The sequence below is a fragment of the Silurus meridionalis genome, chromosome 1 (assembly GCF_014805685.1).
Source record: "Silurus meridionalis isolate SWU-2019-XX chromosome 1, ASM1480568v1, whole genome shotgun sequence".
In the NCBI taxonomy this organism is placed as follows: domain Eukaryota; kingdom Metazoa; phylum Chordata; class Actinopteri; order Siluriformes; family Siluridae; genus Silurus; species Silurus meridionalis.
Genome location: NC_060884.1, coordinates 28265990 through 28286729, shown reverse-complemented (window position 1 = coordinate 28286729; position 20740 = coordinate 28265990). Strand labels below are relative to the sequence as shown.

The 20740-nt window shown below is 38.5% G+C and overlaps 1 protein-coding gene across 2 annotated transcripts in view; it reads left to right on the top strand.

Annotated features, from left to right (window-relative positions):
* Positions 1–20740, top strand: part of nos1apa (nitric oxide synthase 1 (neuronal) adaptor protein a) — a 134401-nt gene that overhangs the window by 1141 nt on the left and 112520 nt on the right. The gene's annotated exons all lie outside the window — the stretch shown is intronic.

Sequence of the window (20740 nt, the reverse complement as noted above, 5' to 3'; positions counted from 1 at the left end):
ATTTATTTGACAGATCTTGGAAAACTGAAGGCAACACAGGATCCATATGCGTTCCTTTGCCAGGTTTTAAGATGTGTTACAGGATCTGACCCAGGTTGATCCAAACTGATCTGATCATTACCTTTTTTTTTTACACGTAGTTCTCTGAGATCCCTCACCAATTTCTTAGTTTTTTGCAACGGTTCCATGAACCAAAAAAAACCATCTCTCACCAGATTCATAGCAACACAAGGTGGACTGCTATGGTCCAAGTGTATGATTTGATTCATTATTCCTTCACCAGGTTTGTCCAAACAATGCTTTCTGCAATAGGATCTGACCCAGGTTGTTTCACCGGTCATGGATTCGTATTCATTACATTTTTTTCAGCACACTTACTACTTTTGTGGTGCTTCTCTCCAGAGCTTTCAGCACTTAGGGCGCATTTTCCTCATTCGCAATCCTGAATAGATGTAAGAACCACAAAACAATTCTCATTCTTGCTTCAGGCGGACGTTTCATACTCAGGTTATTGTAGATTTAAACCCAAGAACGTGCTTTTGTCACCAATCTCATCCCAGGACTTTTATTCCTGATTTGCTCACGCTGAAAATTCTCTTCGCATGATTTATAAGTCGTTAAAAAAACGGTACTATGCTGTAATTTAGATGAGTGGTTTCCCTTTTTTCTTTTTTTTTGGATTCTGCTGCATCATGATGTCTCAAGGAGTCTCCTTCGGGGATTTCGGGTTACTGTACATCCATTTTCAAGTAGATGATTTCGGTTGTATCGTATCACAAACGTTGTTTGGAACGTTTTATTTACCTGCTAAAGTTCTATATCCTATGTACATCCGGAGGATTAAATGCAGCCCACTAGATGGCATTGTCAGAGCCAAAACATCTGTCCATCATCTGTCCATCAGCCCCCTGACTCTGAACTTCTATTGTACATTGGAAAATCTGCACATCCACAACTTAAACAGATTTTCAGTAGGTGCAAAAGGGTCAATTCGATACCTTTGACCTGTAATAGCAAAGCCAGTGGTGTTGGTTGTACATAAGCATGTGACTTGTAACATGACATTTGGATTTGGTTGGTTTGAAATGCATCCTAAATCACTAAACTACTTCCCTATTCACACTTTGAAGGCTCCATGCTGATTTGTGTTAGTTTTATTTATTAGCATGGACGAAAGCGACACTCCAAATGGTTACAGGATACATGTCTTTAGATTTCAGTCACAGGAGTTGCTTGTACTTGTGCACTATATTTTTTCAAAGATTTCAACGAGAAGCCGTTCTCTTTGTAGGCTGCACACTAAGAATGATAAGATTCACCGAATTGCAGTGGCATAAAAGTTGAGGATTAAGTGATGCATCAATGAAACAAAAAAGTGCATAAAATACAAGTTGGCAATTGTATTGCGATGTAGAATTTTTTAACATATTAGCATCTGTAAAAAACGTATATTTATAAATAATTATTAGTAGATGCGCTATACTTTGTTTAATGATTTAGAAAGTGACCAAAATTTTACATGTAGATCGATTTTCTCCTCATTTAACAGTTTCTCAATCGCAACACTCCGAGACGTTTCCTGAGAGTCAGAATACAGATTGACATGGCAGAGGTAGAGCTGTATCTTCCTGTAGACAATAGGAAAGTAACATCTGGTTTTATTTCATCTTTTTTTTTTCTTTTCTTTTTTTTATTGCACTACAAAGGCCTGTTTGTGAAAGGGCCATGCGTTAGAAGCCAGATGGCACTAAAGTAAATTTATGATTTGCTGTCTTAGACATAAAAGCAAACGGTACCATATTAAATTGCATAGCAGCATATTTTTTTTCTTCATTGAATCGCATTATGTTGAAGGAGAATGAAATCGTATGAGTCTTTTTAACGTATCGTAACATTGGCCTCAGTAACGGAGATGCACATCCCTAATACAGACTGTTGTGTACTTCTTTGCAAAGTCTTTATAGACATGAAGTAAGAGATCATATTACATGTTTAAACAGTAAATAGGAACTAAATGCGTGTCGAAACAAAAGGCTGTACGAGTGGGGAACCGAAGACAACACAGGCTTGCGAACTTACACAAGGCAATTGTTTTGGATTTACTCTGGCACACCTCATTTGCGTAGAATTGAGGAAATCTCCAACCCACTGACACTTGTTGAGTTGTAGTTTTGTTTCTTGCTGCTAACGCTGGCATTCGAGGACTTTCATATTCGCTTCGATCGTCTCGGCTGTGAGATACAATTTTCTAATTCACCAGAGATAAGTGTGTGATATTTGAAAGGAAATCAGATGGAGCCCTGACTAATCGCAACAAAGGAAATAAAAAACAACAACATTCCCAGCTCTTATAAACTCCAGCTTAGTCATCGGCTGAGTAACAGGGTACAGTGTGTACGCCAGGTGTGGCACTGCGAGGCCACGGGTTTAGAGAATAACCTTTTGGACTGCCGCTGTCATTTAAGAAAATCCTTTCCTGCAGTGTAATGCATGCTGCTTCTGCCAATCTATATTCACACCCAACCTCCCCTTATCAAATATTCATACGAATCTGAGCGAATGACAATATTACAACCAGCTTGTAGGTGAAGCTGATAAAACCATGCCGAGGTTAACCTTTAAAACGCTTAATTAGCTTTTTTTTCTTATTCAGAGAAATAATTTGTTGTATTGATTCACTACATGTGTATTTTGCTTCATGTCTGTATTCAGTATTGCTGGAACACGTCAGCTTTTCATGTGCACATATAACTCAGAGAGAAGAACCCACGGCACAGGCGTAGTCAATCTTTTGCAGTAAATGAAGGAAAACCCCTTCATTTGTGTGTGTCCCCCTCTCGCAAGACTCTCCTTCTTCCCCCCAGTCACTATTCATAGTTTAAGGCAATGTCTTTACAGTTAAACATTGTTCTATGGAGAGGTGTCAGGGTGTAAAAGCTTTGTTTTTTTTCCAGTACCGTGGTTTCCATCACACCGGCACACATTGAGTGCAAATGATCCTATTAACCTTTTCAGCGTGTCGGACCCCCTACAGTGGCGGGGCAGCTGCTGGAGGAGAGCCAGGCGTTCGTAACGCATACATTTAAAGAGCGCTAGTGTTTTTTCCACTGAGAGAAAGTTGTAAAAGCTCCAAAGTAGGACATCTTTTAGACAGATGGTAAACGGACAGCTCGAACTCTTCGTGCGGCGGAGGGGGAAAGGGATCCAGATAGATCCATTTCAACATGAAGAAGCTCTTAAACGGTATAAAAGAAAGAAAAGAAACTTTTTGAAAGTCCGGTGGAATTCCTTTCCGACTGCAGTGCTAACGTAATGTGGTTAGAAAGCGCTTTTTATTGCAGCTATCCAACAACTTTGTGACGTTCATCGAGCGAGTATTAATGCGCTAGCCACCTTGCAGTTTACTCCCAGCGTTATAATGCATCTCTAGTGGCCATGTGTGATTGTATGTCATCCATCTTTTCCACTGGAGAATGACCTTCCAATGAACTTTATAACGTTATTCCTTCACTGCACTCATTTTCAGGCGGAAACCGGGTTGTGATGATTTTGAGTCACGGATCGGATGATTTTACGTATCAGAAAAGGGGAGGAGAAATGATTCGCTTTCGATTTTAGCACAAGAAAAGTTACAGCAAGGAACTGCACCCATACATGCGATTTGAATTATGCGAATTATTTCAAGTTCTTCCGCTCCTCCACAAGCCGTTGTTGCTGACTGATTAACATAACAGGTTTTTTCAAATTACTGGTATTTAAATTTTAATAGTTTAATTAGACTAAATTAATTAAAAAGCCATATAAAACGTAAAACATTTTTACAATTTTGCAATCGCAAGATCGAAACGAAAAATCGTAGGTTGAACCATCGTAACTCAGGGAACATCCGTACTTGGTTTTATCTCGCTGTCCAGGACACATCAAGACACCAGAATGTTAACGCGTACATTTATGCCTCCCAGAACACTTCCAAATACGGTCTGAGTGATCACAAGGCACATTTGACAGCATTGACACCTATACTTAGCACTGTCTACTTACCCCATGTGATCCGATTACCCCGGGTGCATGTTAAAGCCCGGCATTAACATAGCGTTTAAAACGGACGCTCTGCCTAAAGATGTCGATCACTACATGCTTTGTTAAAATCGCTTATCCAGTTTGATACATTTTTTTTAAAAACTTGAGCATTAACCAAATTTGGGGTAAAACAATTTCTTTTTTTGTTTTTGGCTGGTTGCCAGAGCTAAATCAGATGGGTTTTCCCAGCCTGCCACTCACATCTCAACATAATTCAATTTCCTCAATGGTCTTGTTTACTACTTAGAATTTATGGAACCCATGACTTTTCTTGTTAAGAAGCTGTCTTTAAAATATATTGACCAGGCTTTGACTCATGCTTATTGTAAAATGTTTGCAACATCAGTATATTTTCAGCTTTTTCTATAGAAAATCTACTTTAAGTTGCCTGCAAGAAAATCTTTTTCTTCTTCTAGTACTTCATGTAGTTTCTTCTAGTTCTTTATGTAGTACAGAGACTTTGCACTGGGGAGGTCAATAATCTGTATGCAAAGTGTACTTTCATGGATCAAACCGAACACTAAAAAAGTGTAGAAGAAACGATCAATGCGCAGAAGAAAAACGGTCTTCACTTCAGTGACTCGCCGACATCAATCTTCACAGCTTCTGTAGCAGACCTTCGGTTACAGCCAATCACGTGCATTTATCTAAATGATTTAGCTGAAGGCAGATTGTTGAGAAAGTCAAGAAGTTTCACAGATTGTGAGCTGGTGTAATTAGTGAACAAATCACAGGTCTTCACAGAGGAAGATGATATTTTCGAATCGATAGTTATGTGAAGCACCAGTTTGAAAACAAAGCATAAGCACTTTAATGCTTTATACATACAGCCATGAAATACTCACTTAGACTTCAAGCGTCACTGTGGTTCAGTCATTTTAGATGGAAATATATACAATTTAATAAGGCGAATAATTTTATATAGCTGAAGTTTTACAAATGTAAGAGTCCTCTGTGAAATTTTGCTCTTTTTGCTGAATAGTGTAATTTTGATCATGATCTAGAGCTATTTAGATCAGAGATGCTGAAACTATGTGGCATGTGGTGGCCCATGGTATCCTTTCATTTGGCCCACCATGAAAAATATGGAAGGGGCGATTTATTTTTTTTCCAAAAACTATAAACTTTTGGAAGAAAATATGAACCAGCATCATGTATTTCATTAAAGGTCACTGAAAAGCTAATCAATATATTTGATCAGTTTCACTGAACCAGAACTTTAAAATGAGTTTATATCCCAACCGTATGAAGCTGCCACTTCTGGGCCCCTGAGCAAGGCCCTTAACTCCAAAGCTGCTCGATTGTATGGGTGAGAAAAATTTAAAGCTCTCTGGATAAGGGTGTCTGTCAAATGCCATAAATGTGAAGGAAAATAAAACTGCATTAGTTAAACAGAGTCGGATTACAGAGATTTCTGTTTACATATGTTTACAATTTTTATTCAATCATAAATGAAAGCCGCCATGGCAACTTCAATTATAACATGATGGCAATTTTCAGCCCCAGTCAAGTTTTTGGCCCTGCAGTATTTGGGCACCCCTGCTTCAGATGTTCATTGACAGACTAGTCTACTTGTTAGTCTGTTATAGGAATGTAATATTGTGTATCGAGATACACGTCTTGGGTCTGCATGAAACTTATTAAAAGTGTCCTCTGGTAGACTCCCTACTGGTGCAGTTGTCCAGGGTTTTACAATGATTTCAGGAAAAAACGCAGGTTTGGGCCTAGCAGTTATTAAGAGCATAATTGCCGCTACTCTTCGCATAGTAGCCGGTTTTCCTTTTGTTCTTGGACATGCAGTGTTCAAACGAAGCATCTGATGTAACTTTCCATCCAGACGGGCCTTGTGTGTGCACACTGTATGCTGTGAATCAAATGTTATTAAGCTGCTAAAAGAGCAGGCTCCAAAATCATAAATCTTCATAGGAAAAGCAGAAACAAAGTTGTTCTCGTGCTCATTTCTCCTTCCAGAAGCATAACGGACTGAGACCTTTTCCTGGCCTGAAAGATTAATTTCTTGCTAATCAAACATTGCTTTGTTAATTGCCATCGATTTTATGAAACAGTTGAAAAGATAACAGGGAACGAGTGTCTGAAATACGCTAATTGGCTAAATTATGGCAAACTCTCTGATCCAAAATCTCCCTCACAACAATGTCAGTAAGCAGTAGAATCAGAGAGCATAGATCCCCATCATGCATAATTAAATATTGAATATGAAAGCCTAAAGGCGCTGAAGATATCTCAGTATGGGAAATGGGTGTAGAGCCTGTTGGGAAATTAAAGCCTTAAAGGGAAACAATGGCTGGCTGTTTTCATTACACCGCCTTGGATTATATATCAACCACTTTACCACTTCTGTATAAGCGTTGGGTATGTGCACACCTGCGATCTGAAAAGACAATAATTTTTCAGTGCTTGATTAGTGATGCCATGTAAACAATAATAAAAAAAAATGCCCCCAACACCCCTGGACATATTAGTTAAGAATCATGTTCAGTGTTTTTTTTCTTCTTATGCCACAGATGTTTGCATTACACCGACCAGGCATTATGACATTAAAACATTATAACACTGATTAGCTATTTATCATGGCACCTGTTAGTGAGTGAGACAGTAAGTGAAGATTTTGTCCTCAATGTTGACGTGTTAGAAGCAGGAAAAATGGGCAAGCGTAAGGATTTGAGTGAGTTTGACGAGGGCCAAATTGTGACGTCTAGACGACTGGGTCTGAGCATCTCTAAAACGGCAGCTCTAGTGCTCAGTATCTATCAAAAGTGGTCCAAGGAAGGAACAGTGGTGAACCGGCGACAGGGTCATGGCCGACCAAAGCTTTTTGATGCACGTGGGGAGCAAAGCCTGCCCCGTGTGGTGAAATCCAACAGACGCGCTCCTGTAGCTCACATTGCTGAAGTAGTTAAAGCTTTTAATTCTCGATGGGTCAGAACTGTTTATGCAGCAAAAGGGGGACAATGTTAGGCAGGTGGTCATAATGTTAAGCCTGATCAATGGTCAATGTACATCATTCGATTGATCAGCTTTATCAGTTATGCCATAGAAGATCCATTAGACAATTCCTGTAAACCAGAGAGCTCTCTATCCTGAGGGCTTTCTTATGGTGAAAATATTATGGTTACAAAGACCTGACAATGGAGACTGCCTTCCATGAATATTAAACAAACAGAAAGAAATCACTATAAGATGAAATATATTTAGGCTAAATAGCCACATGGTTTTCATTTTCCTAAAGAGAAGCATCTGTGCTACAAGTCCTTGACACCCTCTATTTTTCCTCCTCAAATGTTCTTGGATCCTGTTTGGAACGCGTGCGATTGAGATTATCAGGAGTATATTCTCATTCGTCTAAGCAGCAGTAAAGCTTCGCTGAGCTCCCCGTAGTTTTTTTAAGAGGCAGCTTTGAGAGTAATGATCTTTATTCCTTTTTTTTTTGGAAATAATTAACTCCTGATTCATTTGTGATTCACTGGTTGATTTTCTTGTGAGTAAATAATGCAAAGCAAGAAAAAATTGCCTTAAAGTGTTTATTTCATTGTCAGAAATAAATGGAGTTGTTTTACAATTACAGATGGTTTCCGTTTGCTTTCTTTATCTACTACCTTGTGGGATCGAACATCATAAATGCCTCCACATAGACATTTATTTTTTTTTATCAGCTTCACCCCTAGTTACTGTATCTTAATACCCTTATGAACTTTGGAGGTGGACTTGGACCTTTCCAAGAGTCTGATGATGGCATTGAAACACTCCTTAAGTGAGATCATGAATAACGTTATATCTGAATTGCTGTTCGTGTTGGTTCTTTTCAATAGATAAAGTTTTGCAACTACTTGTCTGGGATTGTGCTGTGTAACAGTTAGTTAGGGCGTATGATTAAAATGCCATGTTTTATGTTTTTTTATCCTGTTTAGTTTTCTGGACTCAAAATGCAGCATTTTTTTTTTTAACATCAGTGCTGTGAACTGTAATGAAAACTCATTTACTGTGGAATCTTTTCTGGGGTTACCTTTGGCCGTCATCGTGTACATGCTTGTAACTTTAACACCCACAATGGCCACCCTGTGAAAACTAGATCATGGATTTGCTGCCAGGCCTGAAAACAAGCAGCTGTTTGGTTTTGGTTATGTAGTAGCTCAGTTTTTGTTGTTGTTGTTGTTGTTGTTGTTATTACGATGGTTTTGGCTCCCTTCCCTGCCTTTTCTCACAAGCGCTCTTTCCACAGATTTGTCCTCAGGGATGAATAGAGTCAGTACATCCATCCACTTAAAACAACAGCATGACAAATACTGATTAATGTCCAGAAAACAACAATAATTTACTGTAAGACTGTGATATACAGATGGTCCCTGAGTTTCAATCTTACGATGACGATAGTGATACTATAAAATTGTACAAATATAACAGGCACAGGCAGCAGCATACGATACGTTGGCCGTGCAGCTGATATGAGCGTATCTCTCCCCTGTGAGATGCCCCACTCTTGCTAGCGGTCAGTGAGTAAAGTTGTATCAGTGTGTGTTTTTTTTTTTTCTGTTTCAAATAGCAATTTTAGTTATAAAAGCATGTCTTCCAACCGCCCAAGTATGTCTCCTGCTGGTAGTGGAAAAAAGAAGAGGAAAACCATCAGTTTGGAGGAGAAAATGAAAATTATAAATCAGCATGAAGCAGGAAAGCCTGTCACAGTCATAGCATCATCTTCAACTTTTGACTTACGATGGGTTCGCCGTAAGGTATCTCCATCATAAGTAGAGGACGACCAGTATTTAGAATACATTGACATACTATACACAGTTTCAACCATAGCACGCCTGGACCTAAGTATTTGTTTAACTTTTTTTGTCTTTTCCCTACAGCTTTTTTTTCTTTATCTGGGGGGAAAAAATTCTTAAAAAAAAAAAAAAAAGAAATTGGGGGAAATGAACTTCCCAACAAAATTTTGGACACCTGACCATAAGATTCGATTAAACATCCCATTCCACATTTAGATTTGTTATCTGGGAAGATGTTCCACTAGATTGTGGAGTGTGTTTGTGGAGATTTGTGCTGGATAAGCCACAAGGACGGTAGTAAAGTCAGGTACTGATGGTGGAGGTGAGGAGGCCTGGGCTGCAACCAAGATTTCCCATTAATTCCTAAGGTATTCAATAGGCACGTCAGTGCTTTATAGTAGGCCACTCGAGCTCTTCCACTCCAACCCATATAAAGCATATCTTCATGGATCTGGCTTTGTGCACAGGAACGTTGTCATGCTACAGCAGGTTTGAATCTTTTGGTTCAAGTAAAAATTAAATTAGATCGCAACCAAAGACGTTGTGTGGAAACAGATTGAGGAACCCATGTGTTTTGGAAAAGAGACTTTTTTTATAGAATAAAAACATACACTTGTTTTAAAGGTGCTGTAGGTATGATTAGTTAAAAAAATCTTTAAAGATTCAATCTCTGAAATCAGCATGGAATGATCCCACCCCTCTTTCTAAAGCCCCACCCACAGATCCGATTATATTCTGTAGAGTACAGTGTATATCAAATTATTGCAGTAGGTGCAGTCAAACTCAACTCAACTTAGCATAGCGGATTGGAAGTCCATTTTCCTAATGTTTTTTCAGCCATTTAATACACGTTTTTTTCTCCTTGTTCCACAGTTTAGTGTGTTTTGAAATATTGGTCTGCAAATGATCTTCCAGGCTATTAAAGAATGAGTCAAGTCAAGTTTATTTCTATAGCGCTTTTCACAACAGACATTGTCTCAAAGCAGCTTTACAGAAATTAACAGTCAAGGTGAATGATGTGTGTTTATCCCTGATGAGCAGCCGTGACGTCTGTGGCAAGAAAAAACTCCCTTAGATGTTATGAGGAAGAAACCTTGAGAGGAACCAGACTCAAAAGGGAACCCATCCTCATTTGGGTGACATCAAGAGTGTGATCATAAATCTTTCAACAATACAGAACACTGGAGAGTGAGAACTAACATGAGCACTGGAGTGTAAGATTATAAGTAAATGTTCTTTCTACAGTCTTTGGTATAAAAGTAGGAGCTACTGAGCTCAACATTTGTGATCATCACAGAGTAAGAATGTATGAGTAAGAATAATAAACTATTTAATGGTCAATTTATACCATGAAACAGTGAAATCATTTAAAAACCAATCAATGGATTATACTTGTGTAATTGAAGCTTGGAAAAAAAGTGTTTTTTAAATGGCGTCTCAAACTTCTGTTTATTGGTCTCATTCTATCTGAGTATGTGATATGTGCTCTGAATCAGAACAGTTTTCTTTTCTTTCAGAAAGTAATGCTGTTTTAGCTACAAGAAATTTCCTGTGGCAAGACTTAGTCCACATGTGGTGAACCGGAGAACGTGTTCACTTTCAGAAATACGGAATTAAACATTCGAGCAGTGGTTGACCTCAATTTTCCTTGCAGCACAACGTGATCTGTATTAGTTATGGGAATCGCAGGGTATCTGATGAACCAATTGAATTTCTTTGTAAGGTTTTTTTTTAACGACTTCTTTATTAAGTACGCCTTTCTTCCTGTGTCTTTTAATAAAATCATTTGACATATACTTACTACAATTCTTATTTTCCTTTTCCTTTTTTTATTTCTTTCCCAGTTTTCCCAGTATGTGGACCAGGTTGTAGATGGGCTTTTACTTCCTGAAGTAGTTATGTTAGACAGATTTGGTGCTTTTTACTTTATTCACAACTCAAATATTTAAATAACCACATTTTTATCCATATTATGCTAATGGTTATGATTTTCTTTTTTTTTGTATATCTTTAATAATACCTTAAGAATGAGATGGATTGGAATGAACGAATGTCATAGAATAAAATAAAATGGACTGGAACAATGAAATCGAACGGAAAGGAACGAGTGGTGTAAAATAGTGAGATGTGGAAAATATGTATATTTTAAACAAATTGTATGGAATAAATTGGAATTTTATGGAATATAATAGACTACAACAAAGAGTAATGGGATGTATAGAATATATTGGAATGGGGTGGAAGTGAATTATTTTTTTAATGGAATATACGGAAACAGGGTTGAATGGAATAAAATTAAATAGTCAGTAATTGATAGAAGGTTCCCTGGTGGTCTAGTGGTTAGGATGTGGCGCTCTCATCGCTGTATCCCGGGTTCGATCTCCGGTCAGGGAACCAACCCCAGCCGTTAGGGTTGCTCAAGCCTTAGTGCCCGGATAAATAGGGAGGGTTGCGTTAGGAAGGGCATCCAGCGTAAAAACGTGCCAAATTAAACATGCGGATGGTCCGCTGTGGCGACCCCTAATGGGAGAAGCCGAAAGAAAGAAAGAAAGTCAGTAATTGATAGAAATGGACTTGGGCAGAACAGAGTGTAGATGGGGATGGACTATGGGATGGAAAGGAATGAAATTAACTAGTCTGGGTTTGGTTGGGGTGGAATAAAAATGAAATGAATAGAGTACAGACAGAGTGAATGGAATTGATTGGAATAGAATGTTGGAGTGGCAAACAAATGGATTGGAAGCAAATGGAGTGAAATGAAATCCAGGTGACTGTAAAGGAATGGGATTTAATAGAATGTTAAGTTTGGCTTCAGATGCTGATGAACTCTGTTGAATTCCTTGGATTTCCTAGTTGTTTCCTTTGTCGTGTGACGCGGTTCCCTGATTTAACTCCGAGAGGAAAAGCTTGTCCATGAAAAGAGTTGAATAGTTCAGTGTCACTGAATGTGGTGATGTCTAGAGAATCAGGAATTCCATGTTTTCTTTTGCTTTTGTAGCCCTAATTATTTACATTTTTTGGCCTTTTCACTTTTTTAGCGCTGTCTTGTTTTTTCTTTTTTGTCTCTTTCCTGTTTTCCTCTCTCACCCTTCCTTCTTTCTCTTCTCCACACACACTTTACTTCTACTGAAGACTGAATAAAAAGCCAAGGGATAGTCCAGGCACTTCCCTGCTTAGCCATAGTAACTGCAATCTCCCTGCACCTAAAATGCGATTATCATAAGTTCTCAGTTTTCTCACGCCACTGCACTGGTGAACAGTCTGCCTCTGCACACCGGCTCCAGCGTTTCCTTCCTTTGCTGTAATAAACGAAGTCCATGTGAATCTAATCTGATTCTCCGTTTTAATTAATTTCCAGAGTCCATAAAATTAAAGCTCGTTTTCTTTGTTCTTGTTTCTCTCTCGGGATCATTAAATAACCCGGAGATAAATATCCAGGAAGCAGACACTGCGGCCCACACACATTTTCTGCTTAACATCCAATCATCAATCAGCCACAACAAATTGGTTAGAAAAATACGCTAATGTTACTTTCCAGTCTGCTGAATTGGACATGCTTAATAGAACTGTGCTTTTTAACATTCTCCATTTTGATTGGTCAGAAGAAGTCAGGAATACTTTTCTTTTATCTGGGTGTTTCCATACTATTGCCCTATTTGGTTTTCTAAAATATAAAAAAAATTTAATGCATTTTTATATTTTTATAAAGCAAAGACTATGTCTACACTAATCCGGATCAATTTGAAAATGGCGCCTAAAAACTCTCCGCCTCCACACATTGTGAAAACACTTTTCAAATTTCCACTGTATCGAACGTTTTTCACAAAGCTGCCTCTTTGTGGACGGAAGACCAAAACAGAGAGAAAAATATATAAGTTTTCATACGCAAACTAAACACGTGGGAAACATCAGAGATTGTAGCCTAACCTGAAGTTTTTGTATATTCTGCATATTTGAGTGTGGAAATGTGTGGAATTTTTTTAATGAAAAATGTGTAGGAACCCTGTATAACAGCTGCTCCGTTTGTAATTCCTACAATGTTTCTGTTTGTGCACTCGTTCTTGTTCTTTTAGTTACTGCTCGGGACTTCTATAGCAAAAACTATTTGTAATATACGAGTAATAATAAACAGATTAATAAAGGTGTCGGCACAAAAAAAATAAATAAGAAAATCGGCATAATTCAACTCAAATTCAACACTGAAATATGGATTCCAGGCTCAGTTTTAAGACTTTCCATTACATTGGATGAAGCTCTGAACTGTCATTTATGTTAGTGAAAATCCTGTACTATGTAAAAGCAATAAATCACTTCATAAAATGCTTTTATAGGAGAATAATCCACTCCGGAGTGGCAGCAGTAGCTCAGCTTTTGCGCCAAACTGCATCACGCGCATTACCACCATAATAATTATTTTCCTATTCCAGGCGAAGTGTTTTATTCCTCACTTATTATAACTGGAATTTTTCCTTTGGTTCTTGAGTGTCTGTGGGATTCAGTTTCAGTCTGTTAACACGGATATGCGCCGGCTTGTCTTTCGACACAGCATTAACGTTTCTCACCGTCTGGATCGCAATGTCGATTTTATATTCTCTCATAAGACCTTCATCCGACGTAGCATTTCATTTCCTAGTGTCCGATTAGTTTTACGAAGGTATTTTCATACTCCTTCATTACTAAGATTTAAGCTTGCTGTGTAAATTTCATTTCCCCCAATGATAAGTGAGGAATTTATTCCATATTTCTCATCAATTCTAATCTACGATCGAATACATACATACATTATTGTCAGAACGTCCAGCTATCGAGATATATTTTTAATCTAGAAGTTGTTTGATGCATATTTTTTTAATATACATCAAGCAGCAGGAACCATCCACCAGTAGCAGTCCTGGTTATTCAGTATCACTCGGTTGTTTACATGAATCAAAAGGATGGTTGAGGATTTTTCTACACCAGCTCCATGAATTCAAGTCTGTTCAATTCAATACATTACATTATTTTTTTTTTAGTGCTTTGCTGTTATGCCTAGAATTAGTTTTTGCAAGTTTTTGGAGCGCAATAAGGATCACACTGTAGTAGCCAGGAGATGCTCTTAGACAGGTAGTGTGATTCAGAGTTACAGTGATGTCCCGAGAGCTATGATTTATAGCTGCAGCAAGGTTTTTTTTTTCCCCCTTCAGCTCACAGCCAGACTTGAGCTCTGTTTGCTTCATGGAACAAGTTATAGGACACTGCACTGTTATTTTGACAATGCTATAAAAGCCATCAGCTCTGCAGAGCTGTAATTAGCATCGGTATGCTCGGCTTGGAGCTTCTGTAGAAGCACGGGTACTACTGCAGGACGATGTTTTGTATTTTCAATGTTCTCCACTTTGTATCGTAGCTCTGTCGGATTCTCATATTCGGCTACTACTTTATTTTCTATTACAGCAGCTTGAAAACAGGTCTGGCTGCAAGGTTTATATCAATGCCGATATCGTTTCTATCCACCCGTTTCCTCCGCCCCATGAGGCTTTTTACGTGCCATTGTAGCAAACCATTTATATTAATTACAGACCAAATCCATCTTCATGGTTCTTGAGTTTAACTCGCCACAGCGATCTTTAGGCTGTTCATGTGGAGCCATGTAGTTCATATGGAGACAGATCAATGTCCGGATTATTGTTGTGCTAAAGAGGGGTAGCTCAGTGGTTAGGATGGTGGACTTTTCCTCAGTAGGTCATGAGTTGAAATTCCACCACCATTAAGCTGCCACTGTTCAGTTGTACGAATTAGATAATTGTAAGTTACTCTTGATAAAGGCACCTGACAAATGACCTACATGTCATTCATGTCCTTGTTTGGGAGGTGGTAGTTTAGTGGTTAAGACATTCATCTTAGAAGAGCACAAGTTCACTTTCCAGCACCACCAAGCTGCTACTGCTGGGCCCTTCAGCAAGGCTCTTAACCCTCAACTGCTTGGTTGTAAGTTGCTCTGGATAAGGGCATTTGCTAAATCTGCAGTGAATGACTTTCCCAGCCACAGAATACTTTTGTCCTGACATTTTGGCTTATACCATTTTATTATTACCGTAAGTTCTACATATTTCAAGGGCTAAAGCGAATAAAAATGCGATGACCACCCCATCATATGTGACTCCTTACATAATGTACATTGAAAATGTATAAAAGAAGTGAAGTTTGGGTTTTCTTGCCCTACCTGATCTTGGTCACATGGCCGTGACAAAGTCTTCAATACACTTTCTGTCCAGCAGTTGTGCCACCTCTGACAGCGTGGGAACTGCATTGCACAAAGAATTATTGTTCGAGAATGACCTTCCAGCTGCAGTCCTGTAAAGATTTGAACACAATGAAATGGACGTCAACTAGCATTAGGTTTTAAAACCAGTTCAGCAGGCACGAGTGGCGTTTCAGGCGCAATTTATTACAGCATTAGAAGCATCAGTGCTTCGCTTTCAAAAGCGTACTTGGCGTCGAGTCGAAGCAGAGTTCTGTCTGACTAGAGGCACTTAATTTTCATAGACTTTGCGCCGTGGGGTTTTCATGTGCGTGTTTTTAACGTCATGGTACTTTAGGGGTTTTTAAACAGCCGAATATTTAGAACAGCGAATTCAATTGTTAATGAATAATATTCAAAAGAAAACTGTGCGGTGGATCTTTTTATATTTAATCTGAGTTTTAAGTGTGGCAGCTTTCATTTCTTTTTGTTCAGTTTTCACCAGTTTGATTTTGCAGTGTTGCTTCTTTGTTCAGGATTCAGCCGTGGTGTGCTTTGATGGATGCTATTTTAGACACATTCTTCGTTAGGATGATGTAATACTGCTCAAATAGTATTTTTAATAACACTATATGGAGGAGAGATTTCTGTGCAATTCTATTCTATGTGCGTTTCAGAAATAATGCATTTTGTTCACCAGTACACAGTGACCTTTATTTATCAGTAACATAATTGTAGTCTCACAGAAATTCAAGATACTCACGGTCACTTGTTCATCATTACTCCACCTACTGCAGTGCACTTATGTGCTTTTTATAGTTTAAAAGTCTTATTTTAGATATGAAAATAAATTTACCTCAGGCAGTTCACACCAGTAAGGATCTAAATCGGGATTAATTAAGAGAAGAAAATAACACCAACAGGAAAGACTGTTTGCTGAGGCTACATTCACATTTCTCTTGATTAATTTAAAAAGGCATAATGCCTACATCTCTCTGTGCCTTTTCGTCCACACTGTTTGTCTTTTCCAAGTGGATACAGGCAATAAATTAATGGCAATTATGTGACCAGTACATGTGACCTGTTCAAGTCCAAACCAAAAGTTTTATATAGAGGCTGACCGCATTTTTGTTTTTTTCCAGATTAATCAGCACCGATTGTTAATAGCTGGACAAAATCGACAAAAATCCAGACCTATAGTTTTTCCGGGTTGGGTTATACAGCTTGAGAGCAGCCTCTAGAGGCCAATCATCGACATCACATGCCGTTTGATTTTTTTAACGTATTTTTTATATATTTTGGATGTAACTGCTTTACTTAGTGTTTCTATTTGTTTGTCTGTATGCATGTTTTTCCCCCCTCCTATTAATTCTTATAATTATATATTATATGTATTTTATTTAGCACATTTGAATGATTGTCCTTTTTTTTATTTTTTGCAATACAGTTTTTTTTGTATCGGTTTTTAATTTATCCATTAAAAAAAAATATAAAATATAAAAAGATTTGATCAGTTGATTCATTAATTACAAGTACAAGGATGATCCAACCTAGCTATTGCTATTGGTAAAATCAACTACCTCTAGTTTTATAGTTTGGGTTACTCACAGTAAGAATTTCACCTCTTTGTTTGTCCGTTGTAAAGTTAATGCTTTTCCTAGTCATTACTGCATCATTTCGAAGAGATGGAAAGTAAATCAGTGCCTTACAACTCTTCTTGATATACATACTCAGTATAGACCTTTTGCAGCATTTGGCAGACTCGCGTTTACACCATTTATGCATGTGACAGTTGAGTTCAGGTGCAATGTTTAAGTACTCAGCAGTGGCAGCTTGGTGTTGTTTGGATTTGAACTCGCAACCATCCAATCCAAAGTCAAACATCTACTGCGTTAATCAGATTTTTTAAAAAGTTGTAGAGCGTTTTTAACCGAAACCACAGTTTTCAGGTCTATCCTGATTAATATAGACGTCGCCTAATCTGCTCTGAGGGTATTCTGTTTAAGAGCCTCTAAACCCCTTTCACATTCCCTCTGGGGTTTCTCAATTCTTACGCATGCCTTAATATCACATCAAACGCATTCTATACTTTAATCGACTCGACACGGCGAGACGTGCTTTCATGTCGGAATCAGAGTCCGGTATCAGAGTATCCGCTGTAAGCCTTTTTTACAGCCTCTGAATGATCCAGTGTCGTCCTGACTGAGTGCTGTTTTTATTCTTTAAATGCCTGCAGCAAATCCTTGTACTCAATGCGATACAGAGAGAGACCCGGCTCCTTCTTTTGAGAGGTTCTGAAGTTTTTCCCTCCTGCACCTATGCTAGAAAGCGAGCCGGCTAAGCAGGGCACTTGAAATCAAGCAGCCATGTCGAGTGCGAGTTCTCGAGGGAGTTCAAGCGTAGCCATTACTCAGCATTGAGTCGTAATTCGGCGATTATGTCTGTCTCTGAGCTGCCCTCTGGTCTGTAGGAAAAAACGCTGGGGTTAGGGTTTGGCTACAAATTGATTTTCATTTCATGGTGCTGCACATGATGAGTAATGACACGCCAGCATCTTGTTTTAGGGAACAGCGCGAGTCTGACAGTCGTGTGCGAATCTACCAAGCCTTTAATAATGTTTAAGGATGACAGCTTTTCTATTGTGTTCAGATTATTTTGCACATGATGATTATTTATACCACAAATTTATTTTTTTGTGGTTTTAATTAAAACATTTTTTCGTTCTCAGTTGTAAAAACATTCCTGTATGCCATTTTTATGAAGTAACTGCTCAGCGGTTGAGGTTTCGATTTCCAAACAAAGGGTTTTTAACCATTCAGGTGGCGCGGACGAATCACAGAGCTAGAAAACATTTAACCCACAACCGCTTGCTTGTATTTTGGATTAGTTGCCACAAACATAACTGAATAGCAAAAGTTGCTTTGGATAAAATTGCCAAAGAAGTGCTACTTAAACAGTCAACGTTTTTTTTTGTCTTTTTTTCTGTCATTTTTACTTTCAACAATTTTACTTTTTCAGTTGTTGGTGGTTGAAATTTTTGTGCTCTAGTTTCAACATCCATTTCTCCATTGTTTACAGAAACACATGTTGACAAGGGAGGAAATAAATAATTTCGTACAAATCCAGATTTCCTTCAGAATGAGTCAGTCAGTGTTAACAATTTCTCTCAGAACAGTGCATCATTGGAAGATTTGTTGGGCTACTGGTGACCATATTATAGAAGACTAAATGAAAGTGATTTGTTGTCTCAAATAACAAATATCAGTACCGTAATTTTCAGACTATAAAGCGCACACATATATAAGCCGCACCCACTGAATTTTACAAATATTTTTATTTTTAACATAAATAAGTCGCACTGATGTCTACACTAATGTACTTTACACAGGCTTTAACGAAAGACACGTTACACACGGTGTAACAGGTGAAATATGTTGCGCTTCCTTTAGGGGGATAGCGGTATTTTGGGAATAGCATGCCACTGCAATTTTTACGCTATTACTGCGTGTGTGGAGACCGAGGAATATGTCCTTATTATTTTCTGATGCTCATTTCTAAGTTTCTTTGACTAACCCGTAACGCTGTTGCCAAGAAAAATAAAAAAGCACGAGTTTTGGAAACCTGTCTGTGCTTATATGATTTCTGTTGCAACTGGAGTTAGCGAGCTCTCCCATGACCCAGACTCAACGTTACAACGGCTTGTATCTAAAGAGTAGCCTTCCAAGAAAGTCATTGTTCACTGTCTTCCTCCTTCCTTTCACAACAATTTCTCTGGGGAGTTTATCTTTTGGCATCGTCGTGCGTTTAAAAATCAACACCGGTGGAAGTTTTTTTCCCGAAGCCATCCAGCTCAGAACACAGGTGAGGTGCGTTTTTTTTCGTTTCGTTTGGAAATTTCATTGGTCTAATGTTATGGGGTTCAGTTTTTTGGCTTGAAGTTTGTGAAACAGGGAAAAACCCAGGAAAAATCCATAAATAAGCCACTTTGTTGTTTAAGCCACGGGGTTCAAAAAGTGGGGAAAAAAGTAGCGGCTTATAGTCCGAAAAATACGGTTATATGATTTTTACGCTGGTGTTGAACCACAGAAACAGATTCAACCCTCTCGTCTTTTATTTTCTGTATAAAACTGTACACAGCTTGTACATTACACCTGGAATGAATCTCTTCAGGACCAATCAACATAACCGCACAGAACTACATGAGACTAGACAGAATAAAGACCTAAAAGGAATAAATAAACTGCACATGTGCAAAACTGTACAATAGTTACTAAATCAGGATAGTAGACACAATAAGAGAAGTTACAACACTGATTGGTACATAGCTCAGTTCAATTCATTCATTTATTTGCATATCGCTTTCAACAATGGACATGGTCTCATAGCAGCTTTACACAGACAAAGAGGTTATAAAGGAATTCACAAGATTAGGGACAATCACTGAGCCAGTGGTGACTGTGGCAAAGAAGAACTCCCTGAGATGGCATGAGAAAGAAACCTTGCGAGGAACCAGACTCAAAACAGAACCCATCTTCGTCCGGGCGGCACCAGACCTGTGGTCTTCAGTTAAATTAATCCTCTTGAGTTGCTCAGTAATTTAATGGATCTTTAAACATGGACCAAACATGGATCATAGTTCTTGTGAGGATATAACAAATAACAATATAACAATATAATGATTATGCGGTGGAGGTAATGAACAAAACAGATTCCACTACATACTGCGGAGGGACTTTTTGAGCGCACGGTATATAAAAAAAAAGATGTATTTAAAAAATCTATTACAAATGACTTATAAAACATTAACCGCACTTCATAGAGTTTTCGTTATCCATTAGTTTAAAATGATAGGACTGTGGTGAGACCTGCGATGTTGTATGGATTAGAGACAGTGGCATTGAGTAAAAGACAGGAGGTGGAGCTGGAGGTAGCAGAGCTGAAGATGTTAAGGTTTTTGTTGGGAGTGACGAGGATGGACAAGATTAGAAATGAGTTTATTAGAGGGACAGCACATGTAGCATGTTTTGGTGATAAGGTGAGGGAGGCGAGATTGAGATGGTTTGGACATGTTCAGAGGAGGGACATGAATTATATTGGTAGAAGAATGCTGAAGATGGAGCCACCAGGTAGGAGGAAAAGAGGAAGGCCAAGGAGGAGGTTCATGGATGTGGTGAGGGAAGACATGCAGGTAGTTGGTGTGAAAGAGGCAGATGTAGAGGACAGGGTGGTATGGAGAAGGATGATCCGCTGTGGCGACCCCTAATGGGAGCAGCCGAAAGAAGAAGAAGAAGATTAGTTTAAAATGATCCCAAACTTTGAAAACTTTCTTGCATTGTCTTTGGTTTGGACCTTCTCCTCAACCCTCTCTGTTTTCTTTCCCCGTTCCTCCCTTTTTCATTTTGCAGCGTCTTCTGTATTTACCTGTCCACAACGCTTCAGAGTTTAGCGGGTGGTGCGTCAGTAATAATGGTCCGTGGGAAACACAATGCTCTGTGTGTAGTTGGACTAAGCGAAGCCTCGATTAGTTTTTGTAATTGAAATTTTGTAATTACAGCCCTGCTATATAGTGTAGTAGTGAAATAAAGTCAATATTTTTTTTATACAATGTCAGGCAGTGATTTTGACAGAAATGTAATTGTGTTTATGAGCTTGA